General features: G+C 36.2%; 1 protein-coding gene across 3 annotated transcripts in view; it reads right to left on the minus strand.

Moving 5' to 3' along the window:
• Nucleotides 1–19990, minus strand: part of LOC145681474 (uncharacterized) — a 561318-nt gene that overhangs the window by 449788 nt on the left and 91540 nt on the right. Inside the window, exon 1 of one of the 3 annotated variants that reach the window (XM_081753116.1) lies at nucleotides 7877–8005. The exons of the other annotated variants lie outside the window; for them this stretch is intronic. The gene's annotated coding sequence lies outside the window, so the exon portion shown is untranslated. Of the gene's footprint in view, nucleotides 1–7876; nucleotides 8006–19990 lie in introns of those variants that run through there. 3 annotated transcript variants of the gene reach the window in all.

A 19990-nucleotide genomic window follows, 5' to 3' on the forward strand; every position in this document is an offset into this window, starting at 1 on the left:
CACCAGTGATTATACATAGAATCTGTCCAGATTTTAATCAAATCAATGTTTTGCAATGGATAAATTTAGATAAAAGAAAAAAGGAAATAGAAATTCATATGTAAAAAAAACTCTACAAATAATAATAATAATAATAATAATAATAATAATAATAATAATAATAATAATAATAATAATAATAATAATAATAATATTTAGTCGATCCAATTAAATGACCCTTGAATTCCGTATCCTATTCACACAGAGACGCCAAATAAGTGTCAATACGCTTTTTACCGCTATATTAGTACCACCTAAACATGCCATTGATTTGCAATAATATTGTTGAATTATTTATTTACATGAAAAATAGGGAAACGTACGTACTTTTCTTGATAGTAACGATTGTAAAGCAATTTCCTTTCAACATTTATTTTCGCATAAGCCTGCCATACGTCCCGTTAAACAAACGGGACAGTCCCGGTTTTATCCCGAGTGTCCCACGTTCCCGTAAATTTAGTCGGGACAGGGAAATGTCACGTATTTTAGTTCCGTTCCATTTGTGCTATTAATATCAGCTTATTCGAAAAGTGAAAAAACAAAATTCTGACATTGACTGGGAATCCTGTATTAGTGAAAGAACAACAAGCTCTAGCATGTAACAGTTTCTAGGAAGTATATATATAGGGAGAGAGAGAGAGAGAGAGAGAGAGAATAAACGAACTGCATTCACAGTGGTTTGCAATATAGGCTACAACTGAAATTTTACCATGGCTAATTGATTAAATATTTACGTTGCATCCATTTTGTGTGTGTGTGTAGCTTCATGCCATGCAAGTAGGCAGACACAATAAAGAAATCTCACACTAAAATGAAAATAAGGATTCGAACTATAGGTCTCAAGGTTATATGTCATATCTACATTCCAATTACGGGTAACCAGCAAAATTTAAATGTTTTAGCACTAAAAACAGGTACGTTCATACAATATATCTTTAATGGCCATATACGCACTATACATAACTTACACAAATACAAACATCTATCTCCTTTGCCAGACACGTATGCAGTAAATTTCTTTCGGGTGGGAGGGACCAAAAGATTTCTGATGGGATCCAAATTCAACATGAAGATAAATTTTCAAAATCAGTAAAAATTACTCCTAAAATTGTACTAGATCTACAGGCAAGTCGGAACTTCGGAAGGAAACTGGACTCCCAGAACCTAGCCCTCCTGCGTAGTTCCTGGCTTACGCAAATGCACGTATACAAGAATAAAGAGATGACTTTGCAGTAACAGCAATGGAGAATATTTCTGTATTTAACTACTTTTTCCTGTAAACTGTCAACCTTTACAAAACTAAGACATTTGAATTTAAAGTAGCCATGGACAAAATAAATATTGTTCACTACTGTTAAATTCTTCCAAATTTAATTCCTGAAGCAGCTTTTACTGAAAGTTATGCCATAACACAATATATGCGGTTGTTAAGCGAACATTCGGAAATCAGAATTGTGAATAGCTAAAGCATTTCAGTATAATAAAATAAGTATATAATTACGGAAATCGACAACAAAAGAAACATGGTAGGCTACAATTAAATGTTTAACTGATGCGTGAAAACGAAAGCAAAGGGATATGCGAGAAAAAATGCTACGTAGTCAGGTCAAATTTTGTTATACGTTACCACGAAGGTTTATCCTCTGTTTTACTTGTCGGAGAATAATGAAACACTATATTACCGTGATGAAAACAAGGATGAACCTAGTATACAAACAAGAATGACAGTGTTACACTCAAATCAGTATTTTGATTGCAAGTGAAAATGAAATTAAATCTTTCAAGTTTTACGTCCCACGATTATGCCGGTTAGGCTAAAGGAGACGGTGATGATGAGAGATGAGTGAAATGGTGGAATGAAGAAAGTGGGAGGAAACGGGAGAACCCCGAGACAACCCACGAGGACGGTGTTAGTCCATCACAAAGTCCACACGGCGCGAGCTGGGATCGAACCAGGGACTCCATGCATGAGAGGTGAACGCTCTATCACTGAGCCACCGTGGCCCCTTGATTGGAAGTATTTTACTTAACTGTAGCGTTGAGAGATGGGAGATAGAAGCATTTGATTACCAACCCTGAATTAAAATTCAATTATAGTTTTAAAAATTCTGAAAGCAATCACTTCGTCACTGCTCAAGGCAGTACCAAAACTTCCGGAAAGTAAGAAGCTTCCTTAATACATGTCTGTAATAATAACTGAACATGGAATAATCCTCTCAAAGTTGGTAATAGGCATATATACTGATTGAAGTATCCCTGACCTGGAAAAATGTTAGGGCAACAATGAAGAACTCAAATCTCGCACTGGGCCTCTTCATCGGCATTAATAGGATATAATTGAGCAATTTGGATATTTCTATCCATAGAAAAAGTTTGGATACGAGCTCTTGAATAGTCTTTGGCTAAGAAATATTATTAATTGCTCTACATGAGATATTCAGCCTATAGCAATACGGAAATAGTGATTATCTGGTTCGACAGGAGGAAAACATTTTTTTTCACGAATATAACTAAAAAATTCACTTCTGCTGAATATTTCGCGAAAACAATGATACAGGATCTCCTTATTTAAACTTGAATTGAGAAAAGATGATCCCAAGGAAAATCAGGAGCTGAGCATTTTTTTTTCCTAAGCGGGGATTTAAGTACTGAATTTCCTCTAATTCAAGTACGTGTTATCAGACAAAGATAAAATTACAACTTACAAAATTAACATATCAATTCTGCAATAACCATAGGTAAATAAGAGTACAAGAAAAAATGAATAAGTAGTAACAGAAGAGCAAGATATTAATACCATCTTGCGACATATGATAGAAATAATTTCAAAGACAGTTGAATGCTCGATATCTTAATTTTAACTTGAATGAGATGCTTATTAGAAGAAAAGCATATTTTGAAATATAGACAAAGGAAATGGACTAGATTATTAATTACTGTATACCTATATCAGATTATGGAAAAGATTGTTATGGGATGAACAAAAGTTATTAAAAGATTACTGATATTTAATTTAAATAGTACTGGTAGTCATATTTATGCCACGTGTCTTGAAATGAAGAAAGTTTACAAAATCCCTTAAAGAAAATGGGAATAAATGTACAGTAAACGTATTTCAAATAACTAATAAAACTTCAGATACGGAAACGTATATACGAAAATAAATGTGAAACATGAGATTAGACGTTTTTTCAAGCTCATCTATTTCTTAACATTGTAATTCTTAATGGAGATGAGGATTGTATTTTATCATCACTATTTTATAGTGTCCTAAAATATTTCTGATACATTCTGCATAAAAAGTCATCTTCATTGTTTTCTTCAGAACTTCTGTTTTACCTACGTTCGGCCCGCACAAATGATCACTAACTAACACCACCTCCATTTGTTAATTAAGCTTGGTAATGCTCTTAATATCTCCCCTTGAATTGCTTCACTAGGTTAATATTTAAGTTAAAGTGAGGCACCGCTTGTGTATCGCTTATTAAGCCAGTACCTTCAGAATCCATGCACTTTCGTCATGCCTGAGTGTATATCGGGTACTTCTTTCTGGTAAAATACGGGTTAGGAGAATGATTTAGTACAGTGCCTCATGGACTATGGGTGGTGAAAACCCTTAAATTTTTCGGGTAGGTGAGAAACATAGGTAGGTGCTCTCTTTTTTACGTGAACATTTCACAATATGATTGGATATACTTTTGCTTACTATATTTAAACTTCAACTAACATAGCTCCATTTAAAAAGCTTTAACATGACAAGAAGATTTAGAACTAAGATAATATGCTTAAAGTTTGTAGTTTAAGGTCCGACTACCATTTATTTTATACTATATGAGGGTGATATTAAACATAAGAGTGATTATGGATGAATTGCGGAATTGAGAAATTGGACGGATAAGGTGTAATCTCGAAAAATAAAAAAATAAAATATTGGTAAAAGTTAAATTTCAGTAATGTGGAACCAGTGATTGTAAATCAATCTCATGAAAAAAATATATCAATCGAGGTACCATATAAAATTTTCAGGACTCGAGACCATAATTTTCTTACGAAGCCAGAAGAGAATAAAAAATTGAAACTATACATAACGGAGACTACACTGCAAGGTACGTCTTGCGACCTTGCTGGAATAAGATTTAAATATTAATGATAAAATTAAATATTGCTCAAATTTAATAAATTGTGTTTATTTATAAGGTAGATATCCAGGCCTGGGGTATATTAACTTATACGATTCATATATTTTATTATCAATAGTGTAAGGTAATATTTATTCAATTTATTATATATATATATATATATATATATATATATATATATATATATATATATATATATATATATATATATTAGAGCAGTATTTCCCCATTACTTAAGAATTAATCATATTATTATTTACAGTTTAGCTAGTGCTAACGTTGATTTTCCATGCTAACTTTTTTTCTTTTTAGAAGCCTGTCGAGGAGCTAGCAGTAAAATCCATTTTATTCAGTCTCCCTTAGTGGGAATTTTCCATTCGAGTAGTTGGCGCTAAAGAAACATTCAAAAGAACTTTTTGTTGCTATTTTTTTAACAGGCCAAAACATAATAAAAGGCTGCCTCCCCCATCTTCGGTACTGTGCGTTTTAAGGAGTCCTGAGTATAGGATCTTGGCCAGCCAGTCTGCTGCACTGGAAGTGAATAGTGCAGTTTGGAGAGAGACCCCTCTAGATACTTACTGTATGTAATCATATTAGAGATTCTACTACAATACAGATGTCAGCTAAAGCAAATGGGCTTTGGCCGTGAGATAGGTTAGTCAAAAGATAGGGAGTTAGGTAAAAGTTGTTATTTTAGCTGTTTGATCCTACGTCTATAACAGAGGCTACTTGGGTCACTATAGATTAGAATGGAAGTATTTTAAGCTTCCTAAGGGTCTATGGCGGAGGTGAGTGACGTTCGTATAGACTCGAGGAATTGGTTTCGTCCTAGTGGTGGAGGAACATTTAAACTGAATCTAAATGCGTTTGGGTTCGATCCCTTGTATATGTAATTTTAGCATATTTAGGTGCTGTAAATTATTAAAGATTTTCTTACTACAACTTTCATTCAAGAAAGTGTAAGAGTGAGTAATTTATCAAATTCCTTCTTCCTTGAGTGTAAGGAAATTTAGTCCAAGCCATGGAGTAAAGGCTGACAACCTATCCTTAATACAAACCTATCCTATATATATATATACTTAAATTAGATAGATTCCTTTTGTGGACTTAACTTGGAGTCCCAGAGACAGGGTTAGGCCAGGACAGTTACCTGTGAGTCAAGGTCCAGTCTTTAAAAAGGCAAGGAGTACAGTCCAAGAGTAATTGAATACTGAAACCCGTATATCCACAGGTCCCTAAAAAATTAGAGAGAAATTTGATGATTATAATGAATTAGGATACTTAGTGGTTAGATTGAATTCTTCCTTTCTCCATTGGTTATTGGGGAAAGGTAAGTAGGAAGTTTGAGTGCATATAGGGGCGGAGAGGCGTCCTGAGTTAAAGTCATTACCCTACCTATTAATTAGAGTTTTTTTTTTTTGTTTTTGTAAATAAACTATCAATCTTCAAATTTGTTATTTTGGTCTTTCATTTAATGTTCTTTGATATGATCTAAAAAATCGTAGACGCAGCGAGCAGATACTTATGAGAGGACGTATATAGGAAGATATATAAATATTTATAGAACAGATAGTTGTTATCACGAATTATACGAAAATAATATTCATACTAGGAAGAAAAATAAGATAAAGAGCGAAAATAAATAATATATTTTCTTCCAATACTGAGAAAACAAACGTAGGTGACGTACTTTAAAAAGTAGATGACATGCGTAATTCCTGTAGTTTTTGGACTTAACGTACACCAGACGTGTAACTGAAAACGCATATTTTATAATATTTTCCGTTTAAGTGTTCATCTATACGTACTTTCTGTATAAAACATAGGCGGTCAGGATCTCACATACAAATGGACGTATAAAATATATATCTGACGAAGGTAACATAAGTATATGCATGTGATATACGGAAAATTGTTAGATGTCAGACATCCTGCAACGGCATTATGTAACATCTAAGGGCACTGTGTATGTAGCATATGAATAACGTGTGCTCCATACTGATTTCTGTAGTAAGCACAAGGATTCCGTATATTTGTACAATATACCGCTGTCTGGAGAACGGATTTTTCTCAGTGCAATATCAATCACTGATGAAACAGTCCCATGTTCAATAACCATATTTCGTTTTGCCATAACTACGCATTATTTTCAATCATCACATAGACGCAAGGCTACGAAAAAAAAAAAAAAACAGCCAGTCGAACATTTCAACTATGATCAGAGTGCAAGTCATGATGTCATATCTTCCACATTTTGCCGAGACCGAAGTGAATGTAAGGACACTGCACGTTTCTCTTCACCTTTCAATGCCAAGCGGAGACTAACGAATTCAGGCACGAAAAGAATATTTATATTTAATCATCTTATATGTGACACTACATAAAACTCTAAATATTGTCAATAGCTACAATACATATTTTGTTATTTTAGGATTTACGAACGTGAAGTAAAGTGTAGTGGTCTAAAAATCCATTACTGCACTTTAGAAAGCAGTGTGGCAACATCGCAGAAGTACTTGCCTCTAGGAAATAACTGCATGGTTGGGAAGAACTAGACTGAAGACAGTTTGGGGTCAAAAGAAAACGCGAACCATGACGGATTTCATACTCTGGGTTCTGCATCTGCCTGGCGAAGATTCGGGCGATGAATGGGTGCGTTGTTTCCCAGGAGGAGGACACCTTTTGTTAGCACGCCACGCTCTCGGATTTTACAGAATACCGCAACGCACACACCAGTGAGGCATAGTCTATCCTAGTAATTGTGGTATCCATTGCCTGGAAAGCAAGTGGTAATACCCCATGCTGATCCCAAATAAACCTGATCATTACTTCGGTCGCTCAGAGTTGAACATGGACTTGCTATGATGATGGTACGTCGGTACGCTATCATTAGTTTGACTAGATGTTTCCCTGGTTGTCTTCACTCCCGCCAGGTGAATTGCGGGATGGTACCTTCTAGAAGACCAGGGCCAGTTTCTTTCCAAATCCTAGACCACCTAAAAGACCGATGTGACCCCAGAATTGGTGATCCTAACCTTTCCTTGAGTCATTACCTTGCATAAATACATGCATAAATAGCTAGTCAAACTAATGCAACGTGCCGATGTACCATAACCAAAGCAAGTCCGTCTTCAACTCTGAGCGACAGAAGTGATGATGTTTATTTGGGATTACCATGGGGTACTACTACTTGGTTTCCAAGCAATGGGTACCACATTTACCAGGATATACTATGCCTCACTGCTGTGTGTGTTGCCGTGTTCTGTGAAATGATAGAGTGTGGCATGCTGATAAAACCTAGGTAGGTGTCCGCCTCCTGGAAACCAACGCGTCCTGTAGCTCCTGTAACACCGAAAGGAAGTATTTGTGGACTCAGGTTGGTCTATACTTTTTGTCTTATCTTGGTGTCAGGAATCATCTCCCAAACATCGCTGTTGTTCTGAAACACCCTGTATGTAAAATATGAATTCAACTTATCAAGAACGAATTCGTATGATTACACTGGGATAATATAATAATAATATAACCTATTAACCACGCTATTCCCAGATATTTTCCAGTGGAAGAAACACAAATTGTCATATTGTTACTGTTGAGAACGATTTAAGAGTCATATTTTACCAAAAAATCCAATAAAGGGTTATGAGCAAGGACTACACACACACACAAAATCAACAAAAGAGTTTCAATTTGCTTACACATTTTCTTTCCTCTTTTTTCTTATCTGTAATCCATGGAAACAAACGATCTTGTGGGCAAAAACAAAGTAATTTTGAGAAAGGCTGAGGAGAGTTGTTCACAGACAGAAAAGCACACACATATGTTCTGTCCTCCTCCTTCGTTTAGTCTCGAGGTGGGGAGGTAAAGATAATGGTTTTGAACCACCTGCCGTTCCCATGACGTAAACAGCGAAAGTGTACTATCTGTCCTACAGAGGGATGAGTGGAAGCAGAATGACAGCAGGATTGCGTTACGAGTATAAAATGGTGGGCGTCTTTAATCAAAAGGGACAAAAGGAGTCTTTAAAGCTTGGCGATGTTCGACCTAAATTATTCCGCTGAGGACGGACGAATGGAGAAGAGCTCTAGGAGAAAATTTCACGTGATACGTCATTTAACGTTTTAAAAGAAGAAGTAATAACATGAAACGGAGTTTCAAAAAAAGAATATGGTAATATATATATATATATATATATTTAAAAAAAAGTACAAACCAATATACGCAAATTGTTTTAGGAATTGTTCCGTAAATTCCACAACTCAGCCTTACTCAGCCTTACTTCTTTACTTTCCGTTTCTTTTTCTTAATCCTATGAAAATGATTTTCCGATAATCATTCTTGAAAATGAAATCTTGAGTTTATTGTCCAACGCTTATACCCGTCAGCTTAAGGGAGACAATGATTAAAGTAAGTGAATGATGATGAAAGAATTGGTGGAATGAGAAAATGGGAGTATCCTGAGAAAACACACGAACACGATTTTGTCCACCATAAACTTACTTGGCCGGGGATCAAACCGGAAACTAGAGGTAAGCGCTCCACCACTGAGTCACTGTGCTCCTAAATTATTCTTCATGAACACTGCATATTTTGAGACACCTTGAACAAACAATTAAGAAAAAAAAATATTCATTAATGTTTTTTGAATGGCTTATAGTGTACTACTTAACAGGAAAATAGGACACTGGAATCTAATAATAACTATGGTCGTATTAAAATAGTTCGAAATGCGGTTGCAATAAAGAAAACAGATTTGCTGTGGATCTATAGCAGGGATAGACTGCTGTAAAAAAGAAGTAGCTGTACACTAGTACACTATCGATCGGGCGTTCACTATACTAACCGATCGGGATTATGTATATTAGGTGGGGTTCATATACGTCCCATACTTTGTGGAATTGTTCTTTATTACGAGATTGTGTTCTAAGGTCCTGATAAAATTATATGGAACGCAGAATTGTCCCGCAATCATGGGTTTGTTTCATATTGTCATTTTATATTAAAGGCAGACGTAATGCCTTAGAGTAAATGTTGAAAATCTCCACCTTCTACCTGAATGCAAGCCTCAACGCGTTGCCGCATGGAGGCACAAACGCGCTTTCAAATTCCAGGGTGTTCCTTATTCTATGACAACCTGCATTGATACGAATACGGAGTGTTTCCACAGTATCAGCAGCAGACTCGTACACCAAAGTTTTTAAATAATTCCCTAGGTAGTAATCCAGAGGACTTAGATCTGGTGAGTATAGAGGCCAACAACTGGTCCTCCATTCTCTATCCATCTATCAGGAAATACAGCAATTAAATACTGCCTCACAATAACAGAAACGAGGTGCGCTCCGTTATGCATTAAATGCACAAATGGACGCAGAGCCAGGAGCAAGTTATCCAATGCACTCAGAATGTGTTTTCAGCTAGTCTCGATAGGTGTTTCCCCTCAACGAGGGAGTATATGTGGACCTAGTAAAGTGTTACCGATAATGCCGCACTTCACATTGAGAACAAATTATTGTCGATGTCTTCTGGAACTGATCGTATGAGGTTTATCGTCTGGCGAAACATGTACATTATGGTAATTGAGGATGCCTTCTCGTGTGAACTGAGTGTCATTTGTACATAGTGTTGCGGATGGGAAGATGGGATTAACGGCACACTGCTGGAGAAGTCACCGGCAAGAGGATACTCGCGGTAGATGATCAGCTGCTGACAAAGACTGCACTCTTTGCTGGTGATCTGGATACTGGCTCGACGAGATACAGGGAGTTGCCTACCTAATTTTCTTGTGCTGCACGCACGACTGTCCTTCACAGCATCTAAACTCTGCTCTTCTGCTTGTGGGGTCATAGCTCTTGGTCTGCTACTGTTTCCAGCAGCAAGCGGCGCAAAACTCTCATGTTCACTCAGGCCATCATATATAGCTTCAAATGTATTTCTTTTATCTGGACACCACCGTTCGAGATAACTCGGCTGGTACAGTGGTCATGCTTCGAGTGCATTACCATCCGCCAATTCCTATGTGAAATGCATATGGCCAATTCTGCGTGTGTGTGCATGTTGCACCTGTGTTATACAAGCCACTATTCAGATACGCACGTTATACTTGTTCCAGAATCACGTATTCCCTTGTTCCACAATAACACCTATAGTTGATTGCACCACGTCTTCTCTTGCATGGCGCAGTTGGAAGTCACTTTAACCGTTCCTTTTCTCGTTTCCAGCATCACTGTCACAATACCATTTGTTGTCATTTTTCACCACATAGTTTCGCTGCACACCACTACTCGTAGTTACTTTTCACGAAATAGGGTCATTTGCTCAACTGTCTATTTCCTCAAGCCTCTAAACCAGAGTCATTTCCTACAGTGGTTATCTTTTTTTCTTAATCATCGGTGATCATCAACCGAAACTGAAGGGACACCTGCTGCATTCTTAGCAAATACCAGAAAGGGGATGAGTGGTTTCGCTGCAGGCTATTATGAAATATCTCCGATAGACAGGGTTGCAGAGTGTCAGATAAAATTGTGTTGCTTTTAAAAATATGGCAAACTAAGCATAGTTGAAACTAGTTCAACTGAAAAGGAAGTATAAACTAAGACTTTACAATATAAAATGTCTGTTTTACAATAAATTCACTGAACTTTTCTTTAAAAACAAATCACAACCTAAAAGTACTGACTAAACTACCTCAAGGTGAAAACGAAGCAAAAACAAGAAGTTATATTGATTAAGTATCGAGTTTCTATTGACGCCGTTATTTTATTTTTTTTAGCCTAACGTCTTATGATTATGCACCGAGGCTAAAGGACACAAAGATGTAACGGATCACAATGCTGGAGTAAAGGAAGTTGGAGAAAACTGTAGGATCCGAGAAAACCAACGCACACGATGTTCACAACAAAGCCTACTTTGCTCGAGCTGGAATCGAACCAGGGACCCCACGAACCAGAGGTTTGACGCCGTTACGACCAAGTTTTCAAATATATGCTGAATAAGTCAGTTTATTATTATTATTATTATTATTATTATTATTATTATTATTATTATTATTATTATTATTATTATTATTATTATTATTATTATTGTTTCGAAAGAAACGAATTTTAATTTAAAGTGAGGTTCTTTGGCCAAATGTTTAGTTATTATCCTACGTACTAGAAATAATTCTTACTAGCAGTTCTATCAAAATTTCCTTCAATCTTAATTAAGAAGAAAAGACAATATTAAAATAGTATCTGATGCATAGTTTGTGCTGTACTTACTAATCGTAAGACCTGAGTCCGTACATCCTGGTTATGCCATCCAGGTAAGCGTGGATCCAAGGGGGGGGGGGACCGGGCGACTTGGATTGAACTTTAATTACTACTTAAATAGAGTGGATTTCAGATTACTTAAATTTTGGAAAAGTGACAATCTTAATGTGTGGAGGAGGGTTAATTTATAGGCATTACATTACATCGCTTCCAGGCGATGTTTAGAAAATTTTTAACAGGGTACAGTATATACTTATTCAGGGAAACGAGATAAAGGGATATCTTAACCTAACCGTGAAGGAAAAGTAGAGACGATTACTTCACGCATCACACCATAACTGCATTGGACAGGAGACCTGGATAAGATCCCCGATTGTATTTTATACATTCCCAATGTTTTCCAGAGTGAGGTATTGTATTGCATAGTGTATCTCAAGAACTTTTAAAAGGGGGAGGTAAGATAAAATTCCAAATACTTTATTATTTGTAAATAAAGAAGTAAAATCAAATTTACTTATTTTCGTTAAATAAAGAAATAATGGAGAGAGGGAATATCGGGATTTGGTATTTCGAACCTGAACATCATGGAGTGGAGAAAACGTATGAAGAGTAGGCGGGAAGAACGATGAAAATCAATTTTCAATTTAAAACAGTTTTAAAAAACTGGTATCTCAGAAATGTGAAAATATGATTTTCATAGTTCGTCCCACGTACGATTCATATTTATGTGGAGAGGGGCAGTGTCAGGAAGAAAAGTGAACATGCGCTCTACGAAACACAATGGGAAGATATTATTATTATCACAGTTATTACATATCCCCTCCCATCGAATATTTCTGCCTAAGTCTTTGTAGTATATATAGTCAAATTTAACTTCTCTCAATTACGCTCAAAGGCTATAGGAGACCTTGATGAACGAAAGAAATTAATGATAATGCAAGAATCGATTATATTAAGAATATTCTCAAGAGAGACCATCCCCACGAAGTTTGTTTATCACAAAATATAACTTGCACTTGCTGGGATTAAACAGCTCTCATTTGGATACAAGATTTGAGGGTATATCATTTAAAAAAGATGTAATTTTTTTTCCCTCTCTATTGTCTTGAAATCCACAGGCAGGTTTTCGGGCGCAACCTTTAATTGTACCATAATTATGCAGTTAAGAATAGAAAAAGAAAATCCCGAAATTAAATAAAAGTTAGACTACATAGCAAGCTATCGTGGTCTAACCAAAAACAACTCCTGTCTTATATATTACTTTTGGAAGGCGAGAATTGTGATTTTTCGAGGGCATTGCATCCATGGTAAACTGGGTATTTCAGTGGAGCCAAGGTATGAAATTATTAGAACTGAACACTTTAAAGTTTGAAATTTCACAGGTAGCAAAGAAAATTGTTTCTTATAATATAGAACATCTCTTCACGTTCTGGCAGAATTTGTTAGAGAAATCAATGCTATTGCAACATTCCCTCACACTTTATCTAGACTTGGGACTAGCTATTTTCTATGTGAGATACAGAAAATAGGCAGTTTAAAAGTTGCAGGAAATTGCTTTTGTCAAAAACTACAAATACAAGATTTGCAAGCTATTTCCTTTGTCGAATAAATTATGTACATGTAAAGCAGTCCTTTAAAAAAAATCAGTGGTTTACTCTAGTTTTTGATAAATTATATACAAGTAAAGCAGTCAAAAAAACTGGTTTACTCTAGTTTCTGATAAGTTATGTACACGTGAAGCAGTCCTCGAAAATTCCCACTAGTTTACTGTAGTTTCTGATAATTATATACATGTGAATGTGAAGCAGTCCTCTTTACTGGTTTTACTCTAGTTTTTGAATGTAATCCATCTTTTTCAGAAACTTCCTAATATCTCTGTCAACTTCATATTCTGCGCACGTCTTTCTAATATTCTCATCTAATTTAACATATTTTGTCTTCCTCTTCTTTCCATCAATATTCAGAATATTCCTATTAATCAAATAGTCGTTATACTCAGCTTCTGCTCTGAGACTTGCTATCAGATGAAACACATTTGGGTGAGGCTTCTTTAGCAATTCGTTTAATCTTCGGTTCCATCCTTCTACAGAATTATTTGTTCTATGTCTCTCCTTGCAGCAGTTCCACATTTCTATGAGTATATGTGGATTTTCCAGCCATTGTTCTACGAAGTAATCATTAAATTGTCTGATTTTTTGGTTGTCAGGCGAATCTTCCATTATGCATAACCATCCTTCTTCTACATCTTCCACGGGAAGATATGCCAATGCCGAACATTTTCGAATATGCATACGTACTTCGGAATCGTCCATGTACTGTTTTGTAAGTCCAAGTTCTTGTACTTGCCTCCACAGACATTGATTAAAATGAAAGTTGCAACCTTTAATTGTTACATCAGGTTGCACACTTTTTAGCGATTTAATACATGCTTGTTCAAAATCCATTTTTATTACTCTTGGATTCCAATTGGGAACTTTTTTTTTCACTATAGAGAAGAAACGTATGTATGTTTCAATATTTCGTTTTGGTAAAAGCGCGTACAGTACTGGAATCACCTTACTTTCTTCCGTAGAACTTCGTAAGTCCGCATGTATAGTATATACTTGGCTAAATTGTTTGCTACAACTTTTAAATGTACCACCCACGAAAAACACAGAAGACGTTTCCAACACTTGTTTCCCCTTTGTAAAACAAAACACTAACACTCTATCTTCACTACTATCATCTGCGAGAAGAAAACTAGACCCATCACTCATTCTTACTATTTCTTCGGGAATGACGATCACCCGCGAGTTAGGAGGATCCACTGGAACAGTCAACTTGTTTATTTTAATTCTGTTCAATGTTCTCTTGATTGTATCGTACCTCGGTATTTCAGTCACAAACTCGAAACCTTTGTTAAACAGAGGTCCGAATTCTTCTCTGTACACTTGTAACGACGTTGACCCCTCATGTTGCCGAACACGTTTTTTCACATTGCATAACTTCTCTTTAACTTCAATCGCTGCAATGTCTGGTATGCACAAATGTTCTCTTGTCGATATAACTTCATTCTTATCGTTCGTTATAATTCGTCCGCTGCACTTTCGATGTCTTTGTTTGTAACAAACCCAATACATATTACCATTTTTGAGTGACGAGTGAAGGAGGTATTGATATCCATTATGCAAAATACTCGGTTTTCCCTTGCTCGTTGAAATAATATTGACTGTACTCATTTTCAGTAAATATGGAGCACAAGAAAATGACTAACGTAACTAACACCTTGACGTAGAAGCTGTAAATGAATGAAGACTTTTTGTATTCCGCCACTCAGGAATTCAGTTCGTTTGTTAATGAGTCATCCTATTCCAATCTGCAGAATAACAAGTCACCCTCTCGCGCCCCCTTTACTTTTCGGTCCTGCCAGATATGACCTAATCGTTACCAACGCAAAAACTGAAATACCCTAAGGCTACAAACAGAAGATTTTCAAAATAGATCATAAGAGAAAAACTTGCTTCCCAGAATTAAACAGTTCATACAATAGCGATCTAAAATTGAATAAGTATTTCTTAAAATGATCTCTGGTTTGTAAAATTAATATGATTAATTCCTTTAAGTTCAGCTTCTGAACCAAGTATTAGTGGAATACAATCCGATCCGAGAAAAAGTCATCATTTCATAAATTACATTTTAGATACGACGTAAAAATTCTCTCTATATGAAAGACAAAGTCCTATCTGAGTCGAGGCTTCAAGTTTCGCCTATTCAAGATTCGCCTAATACCTGCAAGCTATACAAACGTCAATCAAAGTGATGATAGAGATTTAATTTTCTTATTAGGCGAAAGTTGATTTTTTTTAAAAATTGGTCTAGCTCGCATACGTTGGTAGCTTTGCACTTCATTAATAGTTAACATGTCCTCTTGAAACTATTTTCGCGGGCGCAAGAGTCTGAGGGCGAAACACCCAGCTAGTCGAAGTATAGGATCACGTAGTGGTACTTACAAGATTACAATGCTAGTACATACGTCCGATGCTCCACACGATAACTTTTGAATGAATGCGAATTTTTAAATTCTGTTTTCGCCATAGATAGATAAAGTTATTATCTCGAGGGAGTTCGTTGATGGAGGTGATTTGCCTACCGGAAGTAGTAGAAATGAGTCATTTCCGGTTTCCACATTTATCATTGTAAAGGAAAAACGGAAATAGACAGAGATAAACTCCGGAATTGAAAGAACCATACAAACTTCCATATTCAATATTAAATGATAAAATATTACATAATCCTCTTTACGAGCTTTGAGTTTATTATAATAATACATTCATATCTAGGGATCCCGAAAGTTAGAAACATAAAACTTGATGTTTGAACTGAAAATTGGTATGCTTGCAGGTGTATGAGGCCGTAGAGCGAGGAAACACGGCGGTTTCTGGGCGAGGACCCCAGACAACCGAAGACTAGTTATTAAATATATATTTTATCGTATTCTGATTATACATAAAGTAGCAGAAATTTCTGTTTTTCTTACAGGAAGGTAAGGTGTAATAAATATAAAACCGGAAATTTAAATTGTCACACTCGGCACTTTACGTATAAATAAAAGAAATTCTCAATATAATAAATATGACCTTTTTGCTCTTGAAATACGTGTTCCCTTATTTTTAATTAAATATCTATGTACTGAATTCCACATTTCCAATTTAAGCGAATCTTCACATTCGACAGTCTCTGAAGAAAGGAAGAAAAGTTTGAATATTATAGACATGGCTCCGTTCGAAGCGGCATTTTTGAAAGCGCTGAAATACGTATTCCCTTATTTTAAAGAAGAGTTTATATACTGAGTTTCATCTTTCTAATGTCATGAATGTGTGAGATACTTAATTCTTAAAAAATAAAAAAAATCTTTAAAAACCTCTTTATTTCCCTTGGAATACATGCTCCAAAAAATTCTTTCTTATCTCTTGCCTCCGTAATAAAAGGGATAGGCCGTAGGCCGGGAGTGCACAAATAAAGGCCTCTGTGCGATCATGACATAAATAAGAAACCTCGAGTACACAAAATATGATGCAATGATACTCTATTGCGTCAAACAGTTTTTGGCAATAGTGATTTTTTTTTCAAAATCACCATCCTCCACCCTCGAAACAAAGATTGCATTATCAATGGGCACAAGATTAGTTAATTTATTTCGCGCTGGAGAAGGAAACAGAATTTGGAGATAGGTCAACATATTATGTATCACCTCTTTATACTTTCATATTGTCAGCATATTCTTAAAAAAAAGAAAACTGCTGTTCTCTATTAAATAAGGTAATCATTTTCAAAGTAAACAGTAAGAATAATTGAGGATAAATGAAATGCAACAATCTTATTTTAAATTGTCTAAAACTGGTACACAAGCAAACTTAAATCTTCCCCTTGACGAAAGTTACAGATTTAGCGGCACTTATACTGTGGTGCTAGCCGGTGATGTTCACTTTTTTCTTTTTTATAGGTGTGAACTAAAAATGGGTAAATGTCAATTAAAGACAGATCGTGGATATAAAATTTGCTATATAATAATATTACGTATATGTTACAGTACTTGCTATTTACCTTTTCATACAAAACATCTTTCCGTATTTTTCTCAAATCAAAATGTGGCAATTAATCGTGTTATAATAAACGTCTATTATATTTCTTGATATTTGCCTCTGTATGTAACAGGAACAATCTCTTATATAGCCCTAATTTGTAAAAACAAATCCAAACATGACAACGCAATATCGAATATTATGTGCTCGCGATACCATAAGCACTTTATTTCATTTCTTTGTGCGCTAGTGGAGTACACCCGAGGAATATTCTGTCCACTAAAGAAGTATGATCTAGGCGATGGTGAGCGAATCACTTCCATTCTTTTATATAATAGTACTATATAGATTATGGCATTAGTGTTACCCAACATAATGTCGAGGGAGAATTTCGAGATGACACCGAACTCTTCCAAAAGTCGTTTTTAAAGACAACACTTTCAAGCCTCTTTTTCAAGGCGAAACAGCCGTAAATCTCGTCTCCTGGCTAACACTATTCTTAATCGTTGTTATACTCTACGCATAAAACATTTTGTTTCAAACAATGGAACATTTAATATATTTTTCTTCAATATAGCTCATTTGAATTATACTGTACATTAATGTGATTTATTGAAGAATTCGTACATACTATGTATCGTCTGTAATTAATTATTCTATTTTTCTTAAGTCTTTTAAGAAATGAAAGAAATCCAGTTTGTACGTTGAATTGCTCAGGTACAGTGTTTTGCCTTCGTAATATGGAAAATATGATATCTAACTTGTGGCAACCCTGCATATATTTTATCATATATGAAAATCTCAACCCCCGTTCTGGCCATTAGCCAAGATTTTCGCGCCTGTGATGGATTTCCAGTTCATGATCAATAGCCAGATAAGATACTTGAGGAAATGTCCCACATTTTAATGGTTGGGCAAAACACACTTGAGGATCTGACTGATACCCATTTCACTAGGTCTTCTCTTGCACGGTACAATTTACTGTTAATTTCACACTCCTATTCTGTTTTACTTCAACACTGTCAATGTTAGTAGTAATCAAATGCGAGTATGTGGAAAGAGTACGGTACCTGTAATCTGTAACTGCGCCAGAACCATTCTTATTTATTATCCATTGATGAGTATATTAATATTCCAAAAGAAAACAGAAGAGGACGGTTAAAGTAAATTCCAAATGTGCCGTGCAAGAGAAGACGTGATGCTATTGTCAGCAAGTAGTATTGTGGAAGAAGTATAAGATGCGTATCTATTAACAGTGGCTTGTAGAATACAGGTGCAACATGTACACACATGCAGCATTGGCCGATATGCATTTCACATAGGAATTGGCGGATGGTAATGCTCTTGAAGCACGGCGCGGCGGATTAATCAGCAGAGATAACCCGAACGGTGCTGTCCAGATAGAAAAACATTTAGATACTGTGAGGGACAGTCCTGCGCAGCACGAGAGGATTATATCGGCAACTACGTGTAAACCACATGCAAATGTATGTCGTCGAGCGAGCTCGTATCCAAATCAGCTGCAACGAGTGTAGTTTTTTCCAGCAGCTGATGTGCCGATAGTACGCTTTATCAAGTGGTACCTCCAGCAGTGTGCCGTTAATCTTATCTTCCCATCGCCAACAGTGTTCATAGATGAAACTCAGTTCACACGAGAAGGCATCTTCATTTATCATAATGTACATGTTTAGGCGGTCGATAATTTTCATGAGATCAGTCCCAGAAGACATCAACAATAATTTGCTCTCAATGTGTCGTGCGGTATTATCGGCGACACTTTCCTAGGTCCACACATCCTCCCGCAGAGGCAAATACCTATCGAACAGGGCCGGATTAAGGGAGGGGTTTAGGGTTATATAGCCCCGGGCCTGCACTATGATCAAAATCTCAATTGGCTATCCAAAAAGAATCACGAAGATGCAATCATCATCATAAAATAAAGTATAACCAAAAATATAAAACATATTTCCTTAACTTTCGTACTGCACTTTCACAGAAATGTATTAGTTGAAATAAGCACGGGCCACATATTTTGTCTAGTCCGGCCTTCCAGATTTTTTAATTCAGCCCTTATATCAAGACTTCCTGGAAACACGTATTCCGGATGCATTGGAAAACTTATCCCTGGCTCTGCGTCTGTTTGTGCATTTCATGCATAACGGTGCGCCCTCTCATTTCTGTATTACGGCGTGGCAATATCTAAATGTTGTACTTCCTAATAGATGGACTGGATATGGAGGACCAGTTTCTTGCCCTCCACACTCACCAGATCTAAATCCTCTGGATTACTACTTATAGAAACATTTAAAATCTTTGGTGTACGAGTCTGTTGTTGATACTGTGGAAACACTCCGTATTCGTATCGACACAGGTTGCCAGAGAATAAGGAACATCCTGCAATTTGGGAGCACGTTCGTGCCTCTATGCAGCGACGCGTTGAAGCTTGCATTCGGGCAGAAGGTGAACATTTTCTACATTTACTCTAAGGCATTGCATCTGCGTTTAACTATATGAAACTGCAAATAAATATGCGCATTGATTTCTTGGCTCTGATGACGCAGAACATGTTGTGTTGTAGCTCACGCACGATGCGTTCTGATTTTTGGTTCTGAGAAGCATGTATGGATGTGCTATTGTCTCTTTTCGATTAGCAGTATTGCTGCACTTTAACGTTCAGGAAATTAACCTTTAAACGCCCGCCAGGGATTTGAACGAAACCGTAGACTTTCACGTTAAGAGCTCTGGTGACCCCTCTAATTATCACATAGTCATGATTGATACATCGTTATAAAGCTCATGGATTGCAAATTCTAGGAAGGCAACATTTGTGCAATTTCTACCACATTCGTAGAAGTCTTATATGGAGTCACCCTGAAAATAAATGTAATTTACGTTAAAAACTAAGACTCAAATAATTGGCCAAGTTTCCCCTTCCCCATATAAGCAACAAGTATACATACAGAGTATTACCATATACTGGACATATGGTATACATACAGGG

The sequence above is a fragment of the Thermobia domestica genome, chromosome 3, assembly GCF_964235325.1.
Source record: "Thermobia domestica chromosome 3, izTheDome1.hap1.1, whole genome shotgun sequence".
Classification (NCBI taxonomy): domain Eukaryota; kingdom Metazoa; phylum Arthropoda; class Insecta; order Zygentoma; family Lepismatidae; genus Thermobia; species Thermobia domestica.